At 42.7% G+C, this 20,453-nt stretch overlaps 1 long non-coding RNA gene across 3 annotated transcripts; it reads left to right on the forward strand.

Moving 5' to 3' along the window:
• Positions 1–239: 239 nt before the first annotated feature.
• LOC145524589 (uncharacterized) lies at positions 240–10,283 on the forward strand. 3 transcript variants are annotated; one of them, XR_014067687.1, is made up of 5 exons: positions 240–331; positions 410–505; positions 8,213–8,584; positions 9,518–9,610; positions 9,913–10,283. It is a non-coding gene; the product is annotated as an uncharacterized LOC145524589 (long non-coding RNA). The 3 variants fall into 3 exon arrangements; XR_014067688.1 differs by having other exon boundaries at positions 8,213–8,343; XR_014067689.1 differs by lacking the exons at positions 240–331; positions 9,518–9,610 and having other exon boundaries at positions 435–505; positions 8,213–8,343; positions 9,670–10,283.
• Positions 10,284–20,453: the final 10,170 nt, after the last annotated feature.

Genomic DNA, 20,453 nt, shown 5'->3' on the forward strand with positions numbered 1-20,453 from the left:
CTCCAAAAGCAATATTTCAAAATAGATCTGATTCAAGCCCACTCCCCCTCCTTACTCAACAAGACTGAAAGAAATTAGGTATTTGTGGATTTTGAAGGATACCATCAACTAGGATCATACAGGAATCCCAGACCTTACAAGATCTAGAAAAATGAGGAGGGAGGTCTGATTCTCAGTCCCTGTGGCTAGTGCCTGCAGCCATTGGTTTCCATGGCAACTCCGCTCCCAGCAACCCAAGTGCGGCCAAGGAAACCTTCTCCACAGTCCACATGGCCAAGTATTCCTGGTGAGCCCTCTCCAGGACCTTTTTAAGGCCTTGCAGCCTCACCAGGTGACAATAGTCCTCCCACAGTCCCAGATGTTTTCCTCCAACAGAACTAGAAATGCCTCCATTTCCCTTCTCCATCAGGAAGGCAGGTAGATGGTAGACCACTGCCCACTTCAACTCTTCAACCTCCAGGTCTTGAACTTCCCACACAAAAACCTGTCTTGATTTGTCTCCAAGGTGAGTTCTCCTGCTTCACCACCCTTTGAAAAGTCTCCTCTTTCTAAGGCACTCTGTTCCATGGGGATTCTCCAGGCAGGAATACAGGAGATACTGCCATTCCCAGGGGATCTTCCAGACCCAGGGATTGAACCCAGATCTCCTGCACTGGCAGACGAGTTCCTTATCACCTGAGCCACCAGGGAAGCCCCTTTTAAGACACACACACACACACACACACACACACACACACAAAGATTAGTTCACTCGCCCTCTGCCTTACCACCTCAACCTCTGAGGAGCTCTCCTTCTTGGGAAAACAGAAAAGGGGGCAATAGGGGAATTTTCCTCTCTGCTGAGTCTACAATATGAGGCAGAGAGAGAGATTTTTAAATAAATCACAGTTTAGTTTATAAGATACAGACTACCCTACATCACCTAACAACCTGAATTTTACCTAACACTTTCACCATTAGATCCAGTTCTGATTATAGCACTGTCCACAGAAGGCTGTAATTCACTCATTTACTCACTCAAAGGAGCAAGTTTGAGGATAAAGATGAAGAGTCCAATCGGGGATATGTTAAAGCTGAAGTGCTGAATGGTGATCTGAAAGTAGGCAATGAAATATAGAACGTGGACATAGTGTTCAGTGCTACAGGCATGAATGACGGGCTGTGGATTAAAAGAGAAAATGGCCTCAGACCAAGGCCTGAGACACCCACTAGCAAAGGAGACTGAGGCGGAAAAGCCTGAGAGGCACAAAGGAAAGCAACGGTGTGGTCACAGAGGGCCAGGAAGACAGTTTCAAGAAGCAGACTACAGACAGCTCTTTGAAAAATACAGCTAAGCAAACGTTCCCTTGGGTGATGAGAGAGAGGCCTCAGGATCTATTTCTTTCCCATTAAGAAAGAGTTTAGCCACCACTATCATTCAAGCCAGTTACTTTAGCTGATTAGAGCTGAAACTGTGGAGAGCAAATGGGCCCTGAGGGAACTGGATGAGATGGATATAAAAACATTCTGGGGGACTTCCCTGGCAGTCCGGTGGTTAAGACTCTACTCTCCCAATACACGGGACATGGGTTCGAGCCTCTGGTAGGTGAACTAAAATCCCACAGTGCAGTCACATTTAAAAAAAAAAAAAAAGAACACTCTGGAGCAAGCCTGAAGGCAGTCAGTCAGTCCTGGGTTGACTTAAGCGTAATCCTCATCCACTCCACACTGATCTTTTATCTCCCTATGTGGTAAAATGACTGTCTGGCTGCAAGAAGCTCTGCCCTTCTCTCTTCCATCTATGGACAGTTCCCTCTTTGCTTGCCCATTTTCAAAGTCAATCCTAAAGGAAATCAATCCTGAATACTCATTGGAAGGACTGATGATGAAGCTGAAGCTCCAATACTTTGGCCACCTGATGTGAAAGGCTGACATTAGAAAAGACCCTGATGCTGGGAAAGACTGAAGGCAGGAGAAGAAGGGGACAACAGAGGATGAGATGGTTGGATGGCATCACCAACCCAATGGACATGAGTTTGAGGAAGCTCTGGGAGTTGGTGATGGACAGGAAATCCTGGCATGCTATAGTCTATGGGGTCGCAAGGAGTCAGACACATCTGAGCGACTGAACTGAACTGAACCATGTATACTGTGTTCTGTATTCACAGTTGCGTGTGCCACACTTTTTAAATGTACATTTCTCAACTGAAGTGGTTTCAAAACTAAAATGTGCAATAGGCTTCTCTAAGCCTCACCCTACCCTTGGGCCTAAGAGGGTAGGATGGAGTGAGAGTGTTTATGACATGCACTGCTTGATTTTAGGACAAATGCTTAGAGATCTGCCTGTTAGGTCACCTCAAAATGCCATATACTTTTTGTCTTCCCTATACTCATTTTATGAAGACCTATATGTAGAGGAAAATATTGGAAAACCCAATTACTTCCTGAATTTGGGACGGGCTAGGAAGCCAATCTAAAGAAAAAGAAATAGCAAAACCTCACAAGAAAATATGTCTAGCCATGTAAATAGACCTATGGGGAAATGTAGTAAAATTACAAAGAAAAATGCTTCTAAAAATGACATAAATGACATCTTGTCTGAAAAAGTCAGTGTCATATCTCTTCAATAAAATATAAACTTCTAAAATAAAACACTATAATCACTAGTTCATCTCTGGTCTTTCAAGAAGACTATAAAAAAGTCATTTTTCTCTCTTTACACATACTAGCCCATCATCAATTTAAGTGACTTCCCTAAAACCACAATGAGGGTGCAAGAGGGTTACCACTAGAACCCAGTCCCATAATGCTTGAAAACTGGTATAAGACAAAATTCAGTCTTGGATCTGGTACCACAGATTGTAATCCTCAAAAAAAAAAAAAAATCACTTCACTATATTTTAATGAATCCATAGTTCTTTGATACACCTCCCAAAGTCTGTTTTATGATAAAGCTTCAGAGTATTTGACAATTCATTAATTCCACAATGTTTAGTACAGTATTAAATAAAAATTTAGTTTCTCTTCAGACATGAAAGAGACAGACACTCCTTGTGAAGACATCCATCCACATATGAGTTGCTAGGGTATATTCTAAAGAGAGCAGAAAAGAAAAAACAATATAAAAGAAAAAGCATAGTAGTTGTAAAAGAAAAAAACATTTTTTTTGCTTCAATTGGTATTGATTCCAGGATAACATTTGAGGCTGAAATTTTGCTTAAGACCTCTCAAACGGAGGCTGCTGCCACATGATTAATCTTAAAACAAAAATTTCTTCAACAACGACAAAAAACCAAACAACTTGATTTTAAAATGAGCAGAGGATCTAAATAGACATTTTTTAAAAGACATATGGATGGCCAACAGGCAAAAAAAGATGCCCAACATCACTAATTATTAAGAAAATGCAAATCAAAACCACAATGAGATATCCACCTCATACCTGTTAGAATGGCTATCATCAAAAAGTCAAGAAATAACAAATGTTGGAGAGGCTGTGGAGAAAAGAAAACCTTCATACACTGTTGGTGGAACTGTAAATTGGTGCAGCCACTATGGAAAATGGTACAGAGATTCCTCAAAAAGTTAAAAATAGAACTACCATATGATGCAGCTATTCCACTTCTTAGTATATATCCTAAGAATACAATGTTCAAGCTGGTTTTAGAAAAGGCAGAGGAACCAGAGATCAAATTGCCAACATCCACTGGATCATCGAAAAAGCAAGAGAGTTCCAGAAAAATATCTACCTCTGTTTTATTGACTATGCCAAAGCCTTTGACTGTGTGGATCACAATAAACTGTGGAAAATTCTGAAAGCGATGGGAATACCAGACCATCTGACCTGTCTCTTGAGAAACCTGTATGCAGGTCAGGAAGCAACAGTTAGAAATGGACATGGAACAACAGACTGGTTCCAAAGAGGAAAAGGAGTACGTCAAGGCTGTATATTGTCACCCTGTTTATTTAACTTATATGCAGAGTACATCATGAGAAACACTGGGCTGGAAGAAACACAAGCTGGAATCAAGATTGCCAGGAGAAATATCAATAACCTCAGATATGCAGATGACACCACCCTTATAGCAGAAAATGAAGAGGAACTAAAAAGCCTCTTGATGAAAGTGAAAGAGGAGAGTGAAAAAGTTGGCTTAAAGCTCAACATTCAGAAAACTAAGATCATGGCAACTGCTCCCATCACTTCATGGGAAATAGATGGGGAAACAGTAGAAACAGTGTCAGACTTTATTTTTTTGGGCTCCAAAATCACTGCTGATGGTGACTACAGCCATGAAATGAAACAATGCTTACTCCTTAGAAGGAAAGTTATGGCCAACCTAGATAGCATATTAAAAAGCAGAGACATTACTTTGCCAACAAAGGTCCATCTATTCAAGGCTATGGTTTTCCCAGTAGTCATGTATGGATGTGAGTTGGACGGTGAAGAAAGCTGAGTGCCGAAGAATTGATACTTTTGAACTGTGGTGTTAGAGAAGACTCTTGAGAGTCCGTTGGACTGCAAGGAGATCCAACCAGTCCATCCTAAAGGAGATCAGTCCTGGTTGTTCATTGGAAGGACTGATGTTGAAGCTGAAACTCCAATACTTTGGCCACCGTGTGCTAAGAGTTGACTCATTGGAAAAGACCCTGATGCTGGGAAGGATTGGGGGCAGGAGGAGAAGGGGACGACAGAGGATGAGATGGCTGGATGGCATCACCGACTCAATGGACATGAGTTTGGGTAAACTCTGGGAGTTGGTGATGAACAGGGAGGCCTGGCGTGCTGCGATTCATGGGGTTGCAAAGAGTCAGACACGACTGAGTGACTGAACTGAACTAAGAATACAAAAACACTAATTCAATAAGGTATATGCACCCATATGTTCACTGCAACATTATTTACAATTGCCAAGTTAGGGAAGCAATCTAAGTGTCCATCAACAGATGAACAGATAAAATAAGATGTGATATATTTATAGATATAGATCTGTATTATACATATATATAATGTATAATACATATGTATAATGGAATACTACTCAGGAATAAAAAAGAACAGAATTTTGCCATATGCAGTAACATGAATGTACTTGGAGGGCATTATATTAAGTGAAGTAAGTCAGACAAAGACAAATACTGTATGATATCACTTATATTTGGATTCTAGAAGATACAACAAACTAGTGAATATAACAAAAAAGAAGCAGATTCACAGATATAGAGAACAAGCTAGAAGTTACTAGTGGGAAAGAGTCAGGGAGGGGCAATATAGGGCTTGAGGATCAAAAGGTACAATTAATCATGTATAAAATAAGCTATAAGGATATAAATACTATACAACATGGGAGAATACAGCAAATATTTTATAATAACTATAAATAGAGTATAACTTTCAAAATTGCAAGTCACTGTATTGCAAACCTGTAACATATAGTATATTATACAGCAACTGTTCTTCAATTTAAAAAAAAGGACCTGGAATAGATAACAGGGAAGTCATCAGAGCTCTCTATCACTTCTTTATGATTCTTTGTATCTGCTTTGTCCTTCCTCCCAGGGCAAATGCATTCTATTTTCTAGCCCACATATGGGTACATGGGTCACCGCTCAGATAAACCCGAAGTCCATGTGTGTAATAGATTACATCATTGGCTTTGATTCTTCTCCTTACCCACCACTCATCCCTCAGGCCTCATATCCATGCACTGCGCGTTATGACTTATAGTTCTACCAAGGGACAGAGTATATTTATCTACATCTTAATGTTGGGTTCAACCCTTGACTTAGTGGGAAAACAAAATGAAGCTGATGTTAAAGTGTGCCAGTTCCAAACCCAGGCTCTAAAGGCCTGCCTCATTTCCACAGGTACCTCTGTTCTCTGCTGTTGCCCTGTGTCCTGGTCCATTCAGGCTGCTCTAACAAAACGCCATAAAACTAGGTGGCCACGGGTTTATTTCTCACAGTTCTGGAGTCTGGGAAGTCACTCACAGAGATGAAATTCTGCTCATTCACAGAGATGAATCCCACTCTCACTTTCTGAGGAGAGAGACTACAGTAGACTCAGGTTGGGTCAAGTGTTAACCCCTATGCTAGAGGAGGTAGTCAAGACTCAGTATCAGCCTGGCTCTTGGGGGCCACCCCTGCGGACTAGGAGACAATTCCCACATGAAGGTTAAGTGGGTGGTTATTGTGAGCAGGTACCCCAAAGGAGTCTACTTCTATTTGATGTACAAAGTGCTCCCTGCAGGTAAAAATTGTTTCCTTTGAGAAAAACTGTCTCCTGCAAGAAAGCTCTGAATTTCAAAGGCAACTTAACTTAGGAGAAAGAAAAGAAGAAAAACAGCCATGTTCTTTAAAGGGGGAAGATAGACAGCAAGAAGACTTGTTTAAATGCTGTGAATCACAGGATTTGGGTAGAATGTGATCAACAGTTCACAAAGAACTCAAGTGTGGAAGAGAAGGGACAGAAGGCAATTTCAGCGCTCAGTCTTCTGTGAATTCAGAAGCATCGCTGCTCCCGACCACTCATGCAATTGACTATCAGGCACAGAGCTGCGCCCCACGGGGAGGAAGAGCTAGCTCCTAAGGAAGAAAATGGTCCAGGAGAGAAAAAAGAAGCTGACATAATCACAACCATTTCAACTTTAATGAGTACACAGGTGATGTCAGTCCCTCAGTTGAATGGGAGTTTTAAAATATTCAAATTAGCTTCATGATAACAGGAAAAATTAATAAGTTTCTAAGTTGTTTTTGTCCTAAACAGTGGATTCTATTTCCCCTAATCATTATTTTTGAAGAGATATGATGAGAATTTTTGAACATTTAAGTGGAGAGACATGTTTTAAACATCTAAATGGAGAAATGTTCATAAAAATGCACATTTGCATCTAATATTTAAATAACTCTGATTTCCCAAACCATTTCCCAAAATACTAACATGAGGAGAGAGATTACATTTTTCCTTTATGTCATTTCTAGAGAAGAAAAGACTGATTATCCTTTTACCTACTTATATAAAGAGAAGCAAACATCCATATATCCATATTTTTGAAATACCATGATTATTGCACTCTGCGCTGAAATTTAAATTGAATAAATAACATTATATAATAAATCATAGCCAAATGGACTATAAATAGTTCTTAAAATAACTGATATAATTCTGAAAGCAATGCGTAGTACTTGCCAAGAAACAAAGCTTTCTGAAGGATTCTTTTTGGAAACAATTAATTAATAACAGTCACTAATGATAATGAGAGTATTTGGGAGGTACATGGTATCCCACCAATTATTTGCCAGGCAAGCAAGAAATTTTTGAACAAAGAATCTAATTTAAAGAGAGAATTGCAAGAAAATTGAGAAGAAATAGAAAGCTGTTCCAAATATTTCACAAGAAATCATGCTGGGACCACAGTCAGCTACAAGACCAGCTCTTCAGTGAGTTTAGGTTTTAACAAAAATGAAAAGAGTGAGCTGGTCTTTGGGTTACATTTTCTCCTAGGCAAAAATCCCAGAGGGAAGGAAATTCAAATGGCATCTACCTACCATGAAGACAGCGTAGATCCTTACACTTACCCCAGACCTACTGAATCTAACCTATTCCACTGAACTTCCAATTAGATGGCGAATATGGAGGAGTTTAGTATCCTTTCCTATCCCACTTCACAGGAATGCAGATGGAGCTTGATAGAACAGAGAGAGAGCAGGCTGGGCACAGACTGGGACTCACCTCTCCCTGGGATGGAGAAGTAGGAGAATGACCTGCATCTGGGCTCCTCTCTGGCTGATGGGCGATCTCACCACACCAGCAAGAGGAAGAGTGGGCAGGCTGACAGAGAGGACCAGCTCCTGGGCACATGCAAAACATTTCATCATCTTCCTGAGCCAGCTGGAAAGATCTAAGAACCGTTTGAGTTTCCCCAATTACAGATGGGAGCAAATCTAAAGAAATACTTTTTTATCCTCTCTTATATTTTAACCCCATTTTAACCTCCAGGATGTCATGGCCCAGAAAATCATATTTTTTAAAAAAAAGAATGTGATGATGTAATCGTAGATGGCTCGTATCTTGAACTAGCATGTAGCATTATCAACAGATAAAAGGAGATACAAATATATATATATATACATGAATGTGTACATTTATATACACATATGTATTATAGCAGTATTCATGTATATGTAAGTGCATATGCATATAGTCTTACATACACCTTTTTTTTTTTTTTTGCAGAAATGACAGATCATGCTGATGAATTTAATGATACTACAAGTGGTAGATGGTGATGCCATTTACTGAGAAGAGAAAACCAGGAGAAGAGTCAGACTGGATCAGTGGGGAGCTATAAACATGAGCTCAGCTCGGTATGTGCTCTGTTTCAGATGAAAACGCCAGGTAGGCAGCGGATACCGTCTGTAGAGCTCAGAAGAGAGACTCGGTGGAGATTTCAAATTGGGTGTCCCTCTGCCATTAAAGCCATGGCCCTAGATGAGCCCTCCTGTGAGGAGAGGACAGATGGAAAAGAAAAGCCATCTCAGATTTGAGCCCCTGGGAATAACGTTTCTGTGACTGCATAGACAAAGCAGAAGAATGGGAAACTAAGCTGTAAGTTTAACTCAACAGAATTTCATAGAATTGTGTTTTTCCAACCCTAGTCCATGGGATGCTCAGTGAGAAAAGGGTTTTATGAACAAATCAGCATGTGATGTGCTGCATACATAGTTTCCCTTGGAGCTTCAGAGTACCAGAGTAATATGTGTAGATGAAAGATTCAGAAATGCCCTACAATGAAAAACTTGGTTTAATTTTATTGAACAGAGCATTTCCTAAGTCAGAGGTCCTTGAAATGTTGCCCCAGCCCAGCAGCATCACCTGAGAACTTGCTAGAAACATCAATTCTTGTCCCACCTGAGACCCACAGAATCTCAGGCTTTGGGGTATGCCCCTGTAGTCTGTGTTATCACGAGTCCACCAAAGTGACTCTGACCTATGGCCTGAGTCCTAAACATTGACCCTTTTTCTAGTTTTGGCAAATAAGAGTGTTTTCCAAAGTGATTTACTTGGAAAATATTATTATCGCCAACTCTAGCTTTTAGATTCTTAGTTTAACAAATCATCAAGTGAGGAATCACTACTGAGGATTAAATTTAGGATTTCACTGTTTTTTTGTTGCTAAATCAACATGCTATGGAACACTTTTATCAATAAAGGTTTTACTTGCCAAGAAGTAGTAATTGTTATGAGAATACTTTTTCCACAGTAAAAAAGTGAAAACTCTTGCTTTCCTAAACAGGTCAAATTATCTAGATGTGCACTATCTGACAAGGTCACCATTAGCCACCTGTGTCTATTTACGTTTAAATTAATGAAATTGATTAACATAAAAATTCGGTTCCTATGTCACATTAGCCACCTTTCAAGTGCTATCCATGTGTGGCCAGTGGACAATGCAGATACAGAACATTTGTTGAACAGCAGTGACTTAGACAAGAAATAATTCCTTCTTTTTTTTTTTTGCTACCAATGAACGACTCACAGTTAACAGTTCAGAGAGGAGAGCAGTTGTGATACATGAGCATGATCCTCGTTCCTCCAGACATCAGTCTTGATAACGAGCAGTGACGAACACAGGTGAGAAAAGCCAGGGTCTAGAACTTTCAGCTCAAGTGTCTTCCTTATTTTTCCCACAGAGTCTTAGGAGTTTCCCACTCCAAGTCTACGAAAATTCTCCTGCTGCTGCCCAGGAAACCTTCTCACTCATGACCTAGTTCACTTGCCACTCCTCCACCACTGGTGTAAATTCTGGCTGTCAATGCCAGTCTTTCTACATGAGACATTCTGGCCCCTCAGCATCTTCCAAACACCTTTCTGTGGTGGTCATAGCCAGTAAATGAACCCAGGCTTTCTCAAATTAGATGTCTTCCCCTTGCCAGCCTCCCTTGCAGGCTATGGATAGGCATGTGACCTACATTCCACCCGTCTGGTGCATCCATGGAGATTTCAACTTGGAAGAAAGCAACACAATTAGAAGTCAACACCCGGGTACTACACGACTACCTGCTGGTGAGGATCGGGGAGGGTGGCAAGACAGACCATCAACTTACAGAGGCAGCAGTGGGGATGAGCTAGAGGTAGTGTGCATGCTCAGTGTCAGGATCAGCGTGGCAAGAAGTACACCAGAACAATGAACTGACATAACTTGCATCTTGTTCCTGGCTTAAAAAAATCCCAGTCCCAGGCTCTGGCTTCTTGGAAATCCTGTGAGCTACCTTGTATCTTTTAATAAATTCCTTTTCAGTTCAAATTAGTAAGAGTGGATTCCACTACTTGTAAATAGCATCCAAAGCAGAAATTCCTACCAAGTGGAAAAGAATTCTCTCCATAGCATTTACACACACACATTGATTACGTGACTTGTGTTAGACTCTGCCAGGAACTGGGGATGTATTTATAGAACTTGTTCTCAAGGTCCTTAAAATTCACAGAAAGACAAATCAGCACACCAAGAACTTTAAAACATTGTAGGTGGCCATGAAATACAAATGTAGCGACAGGGAGGCCCAACAGATAGGAAGAAGGAGGGCAAGTTCAGAAAATCTTCAAGGAGATGTCCCTTGAGCTGAGTTGTGAAATATGAACAGATGGTTGGCATGCCAATAAGCAATAGGACAAAGGAAAATGCATTAGTGAAAACAAGGAGGTAGCCGTGGTCTTCCATGTTCTGGGGGAAGAGTCAAGACATGGGGTTTGTGGGAGAGGAAGAAGGCAGCAAGAGAAAAGTTTAAAGAGATCAAATCAATGCACTGTACACCTTAAACTTTCACATTGTTATGTGTCAATCATATCTCTATAAAGCCAGGTAATATCTTTAAACAGCTGGGGAAACAGTAATAATAAGAGCTAAGATCACCTGAGTGCTTATTGTGTATACTAAATAGTTTACACTGCTTTTCATTCACTCCTCACACAGCCTCAGGTAGTAGATGACTCCATTACCATTATTTTACAGACGACAAAAAAAAAAAAGCCTGAGGCAAAGAATAAGTGACGTGCCCAAAGTCACTCACACCTAGGGAGTAGCAGAGGAGGTTTTCACCTCCCGACCCAGCTCAAGTCCGCACTCTTAAGCACCACTGCTACCGTCAGGAGGGTGCCAGTTCAGAGAGGATTTTACAACCCATCCTAAGGTGTTTGAACTGGGTTCTCCAGCAGCACTGAAAGATTTTAGGCAGATGAGCAATATTATCAGACTTACATTTCAGGATAAACATAAAGTGTTTTCGGGGTGGAGAGTGAACCAGTGTGAGTAATGAAGAGAGATGACTTGACTCCAGCTTCCACCACACTCATACACACACACACACACACACACACACACACACACACACACACCCCTCCTCCTGGGGCCTACTCCCAAAACCAGGGTAACAAAAAGGAGAGATTCAGAGGACGTGATTCAAAACCAAGCAGAAACAACAGTTTTTAGCGGAACAGCTCGAAACAGACCTATGTTGGAACCATACCCCTCAATGGAGGAGCTCTGGGACCCCAGAAAAATTACTTCACCTCTCTGAGCTTCAGTTTTTCTATAGAAGCAGAGAATGAAATGTAAATCCCTTCTCCCAAACTCAGAGTGGAGTCAGATGTGTTTCCAGAAGTAAGATTGTCTGGATTACAGGACAGTAACACATTGCCCTCATCATATTTTATACAACACTAACAGCAAGATGTGATGCAGTCCCCTATAATCAAATCCATTAATATTTCTGCAGCAAAACATATGAATATTCACATTGAGTGGGATAAGTCAAAACTATAAATAGCTTCACGTAAGTTCAAGTCAGGTTTTCCTGTCAAAAGATTTCAGGTCAGTTTCACATTAAAATGTGTTATTAAGAAAAACTTTCAAAGATTTTGGGGTTTCAGAATTACAGAATTATGTTCCCCTTATAATATCCTCCTCTTATTTGCTTCAGAGCTGTTTTAAGACTTAAATGGGGTAATGCATACAAAGCCCTTGGAATCTGATATTCCCCTGCCTGACAACAAGCATGACCCAGTATCCCACTTACAGAGCCCTAGCTCCAACTCTGCTGTCTTCAAGAGCTCCCAAGGCTGGGTATGTCTTCAATCACAGCTTTTATCATGAATTCTAACCTTTACAGTCTCTGAGCCCTACCACCAGTCATAATTCTCACTTCACATTTTTCTCGGGAGCTCTAGCAAGTCTGTGCAAACAATCTCCAAGTTCCTAAGGTGAGTCTCAGTGACCAGCCCGCCCTCATCACCCCCATGCATAGACCTGTCTTCAGGGCCATTCTGGGAGTTGTGAAGCTAGGGTGAATCACACGAGGGGGGACCTTCCCCTGCATGCACAATATTTTTGAAGGCAAAATATTGTTAAAATCAGCAAAAATGACCGTGAAGTATGAAAGATGGGGAAAATCATCAGAAAACCATGTAAAACCTCAGCAAGACAATGACTGCAAGGAAACACTTACTTACGGACTATATACCGTGGCCCAGGCATGATGCCACTGGTCCCCTTGATGTACCCTAAGACAGCATAGTGTCTGCCTCCTCTCTTCTCCAGCCTCCATTCTGCTCCCTCACCTCAATCAGAATTTGGCTAAATCATCATCACCAGCTTCCATGATACAGTGTTTTTAAAATCTACTTAGGACTCTTATATACTTCAACTAGTTTCTTCCTCACAGTCACATGGGGTTGCTATTAGTAAAAGTATTTCACAAGCGAGGAAACTGACGCTGTGGAAAGGCTGGTGGTTGGAAACTATGTCTTATCCTTCTTCTCTTTGGTTGTGATCTCAGTCAGCCAGCCTTCTCACAGCAGATAATTTCCATAAAATTCTTGTTGTTTTGGTGGGAAGAAGCCATAGAAGAAAAAAAAAGGTCAAGTGATGCAAACGAAGACCTATAACACCCACAGACCAAGCCACTTTGCATGTTTGCCTGGGGATCAAGGGACCTTCCCAGACTGGAGATCATCCCTGACCGGAAGAATGTCAGCAGAGAACAGGAGAGATGCTGTTTTGTCATTTACATGGTTATTACAAAGAACAGTGGTACCTAGACTTTGACTGAGAATCAGCCTCACCCTGGGAGATTTTTTAAGCCCTTGAATTGTATATACTTTATTTATTTATTTTTGACCATGCCACACAGCATGTGGGATCTTAGCCCCCGACTAGGTATTGAACTTGTTCTCCTTGCAGTGGAAGTTCAGACTCTTAACCACTGGACTGCCAAGCAAGTCCCACTCTGAGAGATTTTTTTAAATCCAGATTTGCAGGCCCTGTCCACAAGGACTGTGAGACCATGAACATGAGTTGAAGGCTCGGAAACTGCCCTTTATTATGCTCCCCAGATGATTCTCATGCAGAGCCAGTCTTGGGAACCAATGACCTAGAAAATCAGAAAACACAAATGACAGGAAAAAAATCACTCTGCACACACCAAATTCTAATTTCTGGCAACTATGAACTCTGTGGCTACACTGGGGACAGAAAGAAAATGACCTTGGAATATTAATACATGCAGCTGTAATAACTCTTCACACTGGAGAATAACCTTTGGAGAAATGATACAGCGCATTCATCAGGGAAGCACAAAATTATAAGATGCAAACCCTAAAATTGGGCAGAACAACATGTGAATAGCGGGCATCTAGAAGATGCTCTCCAGCAGCTTTGTGTGAAGACTTGCTGCCTGTTCCTTACCCCCTTTCTCCCCTCCAGCTCTCCACAGCCCTCCTGCTTCGCTCCCCAGGTGGAAGCTGCCTTGGGTTGCAGGAAGATGCTTCAGAAATCACATGGAAACCAAAAAATTACTTCTCTGGTTAGCATCTGTGTGGCAATATGTTTACTGCCTCTGTTCAGCCCTGAGCAATTGCCAGTGAAGCCAGAAAAGAGGGCAAGAGCTCTATTCGTCTAATAACTTCAGCAGAAGAAAAATCTGTTAATTAACTGACCTTAATAATTCATATATATCCAAACTGAGGGATCACTACATTGCATGCAAGGGCCAGTGTCTGAAGAAAGGATCATCAGCAGGATCTCAGGGACAGCCTCATTTTGGAGAGGTGATCTATTTTTGTTTTCTCAAGAACAAATTTACCACCTTCAGAATGATTGAAGAACCTCTCTGCAAATTATGAGTTTGCTATAATACCTTGATTCCTCCAATTTCCGCAGCCCCTCCGGGGGATGTGAAATATTTTTAGAATCACAACAGCCTAACACATTAATTGGATTTCATTATGCTGGCTGCTGATTGAAACATTCTACAGGAAAGGGGAATGTGACTGTATATGTCCTCTGCAGACTTCCAAATCGAAAAAATGAGGGAAAACAATGAGGCTGGCTTTTCTGGGGAGTTAATAGAGTCATTCAAATCACAGTTTTCTATCCAATATGCTGCTGCATAGAAACCAGCCAGGAAATTAGATCAACAGGCCTCCACTCTTTAAGTCAGTCAAAGACAGAGAAAGGATGCTGATAATTTCATTCTCAAAGACTGTGGGACCTCCAAGCAGGTATACTGTTTACATATGCCTCCCTGGGGTTGTAGCAGGTGGAAGGGGAGACCAATTTTTAAGGCCACGGAGAGAAAGGGGGAGATGGATCACAGGGCACCTGCAATTGGGACGAAGTCATTTTCCAAAAGCACCTATTAAACAATTACATGGACACTGCAGACACACAAGCATACATTTGGAGGCTTGGAGTCTATTTTGCAGACAATGAACAGAAACAGAGAAGACGAGCAGGAGGTTCGCCAGCAAGTCAGCAAGACACGGTGGTGATGACAAAGATGCAGCTGGCAGAGGAAGAACAAATGTGCCCCTGGCAGCGACTCCAGCCCATCCAGCCAAGGCCATGGCTGCAGCGTACGTGCCACAGCTGAGCCCCAGAGCCAGCAGCGGAGCCAGGGGGACACCTGCCTCTTCGGCACAGGGGACCTTGCCAGAGGTCCAGACAGAGGCAGGAATAGGCCAAGAGGACTGCCTGGAGGCAAGACCCCTGTCTGTGGCTCCCTGGGTGTTTCTAAGGGTTGAATTGTGTCCCTTTCCTCCCCCAAAATCCGTATGTTGACATCCTAACCCCCCAGTGCCTCGGGATATGATCTGATTTGGAAATAGGATTGTTACAGGTGTAACTGGTCCAGATGAAGTCATCCTGGTGGAGGGTGGGTCCCTGATCTCATATGACTGATGTCCTTATAAAAGTACACCATGTGAAGAGACAGACACAGGCTCTGGAAGGATGCCTTGTGAAGTTGTGAGTTACACTGCTCAAGCCAGGACACTACCAGAAACGAGGAGAGAGGCCTGAACTGATCCTTCCTGAGCACCTTCAGAGAGAGCGTGGGCCTGCTGACAACTTCACCCTGGAGTTCTGTTCTCTGAAACTGTGAAACAATAAGCTTCTGCTCTTCTAAGTCACCCAGGATGTGTCCTTTGGGATGGCAGCCCGAGGAAACTGACACTGGGCCAAGGAGGAAGGTGGGAGTGGGTGAGAGGGTTCCATCCCCTGGCACTGGAGTCCAGCCACCATGCTCCAAATCCCAGTCCTGGGATTTCACACAATGCCCAGCTCCTTAAGCCTCTTCCTCCAACTATAAATTGTTTAGGGGTTCCCCAGTGGCTCAGGGGTAAAGAATCCGCCTACCAATGCAGGAGACACGGGTTCAATCCCTGGTTCAGGAAGATCCCACATGCCATGGAGCACCTAAGGCTGGGCACCATAACTGCTGAGCCTGTGCTCTGGAGCCCACATGCTGCAACTACTGAGGCCCGTACGCCCTAGAGCCCATGTTCTGCAACAAAAGAAGCCACAACAGTGAGAGGAGCCTGTGCACAACACCTAGAGAGTAGCCCCCACTCACTGCAACAAGAGAAAAGCCTGAGCAGCAATGAAGATCCAGCACAGCCCAAAATGAAGAAATAAATAAAGTTACTTTTAAAAAATGGCTTAGATAGTACCTGTCCACAGGTTTGTTATGAGGATTAAATGAGATAATTCTAGGCACATGGTTAGCCTCATGCCTAGCCCATAGTAAACATAGAATAAATGTAAGTTAGCTTCTGTTAAGGGGCTACGGAATCAGATTATCAAAGTACAGGTGATGGGGGACATCCATCTGTAAGCTTTGCATCCTAGATTTTACTTTGTACACCCTATAAACTAATGCACATTTTCTATCATGACAGCTAAAATTATTTATCTGAGTGGCTGATTCACAAACATCACAATTCTCTTCAAATCCCTTTTTCTATATGGCTGTTTCATTAAATCATTCTTGACTTGCAAATCCTCCATTGAACCTTCTTCTCTTTATGCATCTCCATCCATCTCCACCCACGGCCTTTCCTCCTGGGAAGATGTCTTTTCCTCCTCGCCCTTTCTGTTGACTTTGCGCACCTACGACTATAAATCTTCCCTGCTCTCTAGGTGTTCTGCCTGGAGCCACCTCCCATTGCAGGCCCTCCCCTCCTTTCTGTCAGCCCCCTCTCGTCCTACCTTCTCCCCCAAAACCCATCCACATTTGATTATCATGACTGGAAATAGGAAGGCTGGTTACCACTCAAACCTAAACCACATCAACTACCTTCTGACTCCATCTCACCCACAATTGATAAAAATAAGCCTTTAAAAAACAGAATAGATTAATCCAGTGTCTCCTCATTGCCCCAGGAGGAACTCCTTCTCCACACCCTGGATGGAAGCAGCATGTGCAAGACGAGGGAGGTCCGTGTAGGTGAGAGTTCACAGGAGGAAGTCGCTGGGCTCCTCTCCTACCCTGCCCTACACCGGTGTCTCTAGACACTCGCAGGGAAAGGCAGAACCGGGGACCCAATAATTCATCTGCAAACCCACAGAAGGAAGCCAAGTCACCCTCCCTTTACCATTTTCATCACCAGTTCAGCCTTTGGGGGTCTCCCCCCACCATTTCAGAAGCAGCATCCAAGATATGGGTTGCCACAGCACACAGAATTATGGTGAGAGAAGCTCTTCCACTCTTTACCCAACATCTTGCTATCAATCGACAGCAGTAGATGGTTCCCATTTTTGCCTGCCAGCAACTCTCTATTTGGAGGAACCAGTCCCTTTCTGTTCTGTATCAATCTCATGACAATCAGGCAGTGAAACCACTCCACTGACTCTTCAGTGAAAGATCTAGCCCCAGGTGATGCCACTCACTAAGAACATAGCTTATTTATTCTCTCAAATAAACAAGGCTCAAGGACAGCAGCCTATGGGGCCCCTTGTTGCACAAGTGGAGGCAAATAGATGCATGAGGGGAAAGTTTGTCACCCCATATGCCAGATAAGGCTGCACCTGTCTTCTAGGCCTTGTGATACCGATACAGTTACCAATCTGGTCTCTGCCTCACTGAGACCTATTGATTAGATTTGCATACAGGTAATTCTGGGAGAAGAGTTGAGGGGACATGGGAAGCTGGTGCCCTTGGCAGAGAAAACTGTGAGAATATTAACAGTGGCTGGTCAGCTGGATAGTGTGTCAGAGAGACTGGCCTCTGGAAGGGACCCCAATAGGTCCCTTCCTCCCAACGTTAGACTCTGTTAAAAATGTGGGAAATTCTGAGAAACAGCACATACCGGGGGCTCATCTTCTTTCCACACTTGGAGAGACACATAGACAGCCCATCCCTGCAAGGATGGGAGATAGTCAACAGCAAGGAGCTTTGCGATCTTTCAGGAGAAGGAGAGACTCGATGCTTTTTTCCCTCCATTCCCCCTACCCCCTTACCCCACCTCCACCTCCCCACCCCCACAAGGGAAGGAGAGGAGAAGTCCCTGGGCTCCTGCAGCAGCCCAGCCTGTTACCTCTCCGAGAACTTATGTGTATTTGTTTTCCGAGCTCCAGGAACATCTGCATAGGGCTTTGCAGAGCCCCACTGAAATTCCTGGCTTTGGCTCTTCCTTAATTTACAGCTTTGCTGCCATCATCAGGAAGGCTCCAGGCAAAAGCAGTGGCAATCCAAAGACTCTAGTTGAGAGGGCCCAGGGGTCTTGGGAATTTTTCGCTTGGTTGAAAGCAGAAGCATACCCAGGGAAGGCTTTTTAGCTCTGTTCATCCCCCAAACATCTTTACAAAGAAAAATCAAAGGCAAATTTGGTCGAATAAAGTAAGTGTTATTGTAAACAGGAAGTGTTATGGGTCTGCTAGGAAAATGAACATTTATTTGGGAGTTACCAAGAGAAGCCATTCTGAGATCTGTATACCCTGTGCTCTGCATAAAGATTAGGTTTGTTACCGGAGACATTTATAAAGAGCAATTGCCCCAAAGTGCCTGGTAGGAGGACTATTCAGAGGTCATTTTCCTAATTTGAGACTTGCTGGGCAGGGTAAGATGTGGATACAGCTGCCCCAGAAACTCCATCACTGTCTGTCTTTGGGGCCTTGAAACCATCTGCACTTCCCACCGTAGCCACTGACCTCCACCTCCCATGCTGCTGGGACAGGGTTGCCAGCTCTACCACCACTGCCATTGTGAAGTCAATTAATGTTCTTGGATGTGGGACTGTGTCAGACACAAAAGTGCAATTCAGGAACATGCTCCTCTGTTCCTGTTCTCATCTCCCAACCATATCCACTTCCTAGCTCTGTTTCTTACAAGAGCACCTCTGTTTTCTCAATCACCAGACATACTTTCCCTCCACTAACCCTACCCATAAACTCACTGCGTAGTGAAGAATTAACCTCACCCAAAATAGAGGTCTGGCCTTTGCCCTTGGCTCCTGGGAGGTGATCTCTAGGCCCCTGAAATGTCCTTCCTGATTTGTTGAGCTGGGGCCCTCAGATAATATAATGTGTGATTTATGGGCTGCTAGGTAGGAACTGTGTTAGGAGGATTTTCCAAAGGTGGCCACAACAATATCTTTTATTCCATGTGCCCTCTGAAGGTCTGAGCAGACCATGTAAAGAATCCAACTATTCTGAGGTTGTCATGCTGTGAAGAAGCCCATATGTGGGTGTTCCAGTTGATACCCTCTGCCCAGGTGCCAATGTGTGAGTGAAAACACCAATGATTCCAGCCCTCAGCCATGGAGTTACCCCCAGCCATTTGAGTCTTCTCAGCTGAGGTCTCAGATATTGTGAAACAGAGAACTGATCCCACTGTGCTCTTCCCAAATTCCTGAACACTGAACTCTATGAGTGTAACAAAATGGTGGCATTGTGCCTCTAAGTTTTCATCCAGTTTGTTACCCAGCAAGTAGCTGATACACTTTCCTGGTCATCCAAGTACGGATTAGAATCCCATTCTCTGGACTCCTATGACATCTTGTGCCTTTCCCATTCCAGCCTTTTGTACTCTATTATCATTGTCAACTCACTCATCTGTACCCGCATGCTAGATATTATCTGTGAAGTCAGAGACTACATTAGGTAGCTATATCTCCTCAGCACTCTATGCAGTGTCTAGCTAAAAAAAAAGGCAATCAATAATAATTTTTCAACAAATAACCCGTAAGAGAGTGCCACAAGAGCACAAGAAGACCTTCCCAAAACAGAATACAACAGGACAAAAAGTCCAGAACATGCACCCAGTGAGTCAGATATATCATTTTACTGTATGAAGCGAAGCACCTGAAGCCAATGAGAGGGTTAACAAGAGACAAAGCCTGATTCCACTACAAAAATCGCTTTCAATTTGTGAATTTTTCATGAAAGAAAAGCAAGTTCTGCCCTGGAAGAAAGATCCAGATGCAGAAAGGCCAAAAGGTCAGGAGTATGGTTCTGGATGGTAAATTACACTATGAGTTTAGACCACAAAAGGATTCAAAGAAACAATAGCTCGCCAAATTTTATCTAAGGCCTAAAATTAATTATTAATCATAGAGCCTGATCCAAAGCTACTGAGGTGAGAGCTGAATCCTGTTTTCAAGAGAGTCTTCTATGTTACTCAAAAGATCCAAGGAGAAGGGCCAGGGTGTCAAACAGGGCAATGATGATAGGATCAGGAAGATTCATATACTGGATACGGAAAATTAAAGGAGATTATTTATTAATTATGGAAATATAAACACTTTGACTCCTTGGCCAAGTAAAAACTTTAAAAACATGGAATATTATCTAACCTTATTTAATCTAATTTAATCTATGCAGTCCATGAAATTCTCCAGGCCAAAATATTGGAGTGAGTAGCCTTTCCCTTCTCCAGGGGATCTTCCCAACCCAGGGATCGAACCCACGTCTCCCACATTGCAGACGATTCTTTACTAGCTGAGCCACTAGGGAAGCCCTCATTTACTGGATATGGAAAATTAAAGGAGTTTTCCTAAGGAGACAAGATTTTATTCAGAGAAACCAGATGGAAATATAAACACTTTAAGTCTTTAGCCAAGCAAAAACTTTAAAAACATGGAATATTATCTAATCTTATTTCCTAGTTAGTACTAGGAGTGATAGTTTAGAAGCATATTTTGT

The sequence above is a fragment of the Giraffa tippelskirchi genome, chromosome 10, assembly GCF_054371585.1.
Source record: "Giraffa tippelskirchi isolate mGirTip1 chromosome 10, T2T-mGirTip1v1.2.pri, whole genome shotgun sequence".
NCBI lineage: Eukaryota > Metazoa > Chordata > Mammalia > Artiodactyla > Giraffidae > Giraffa > Giraffa tippelskirchi.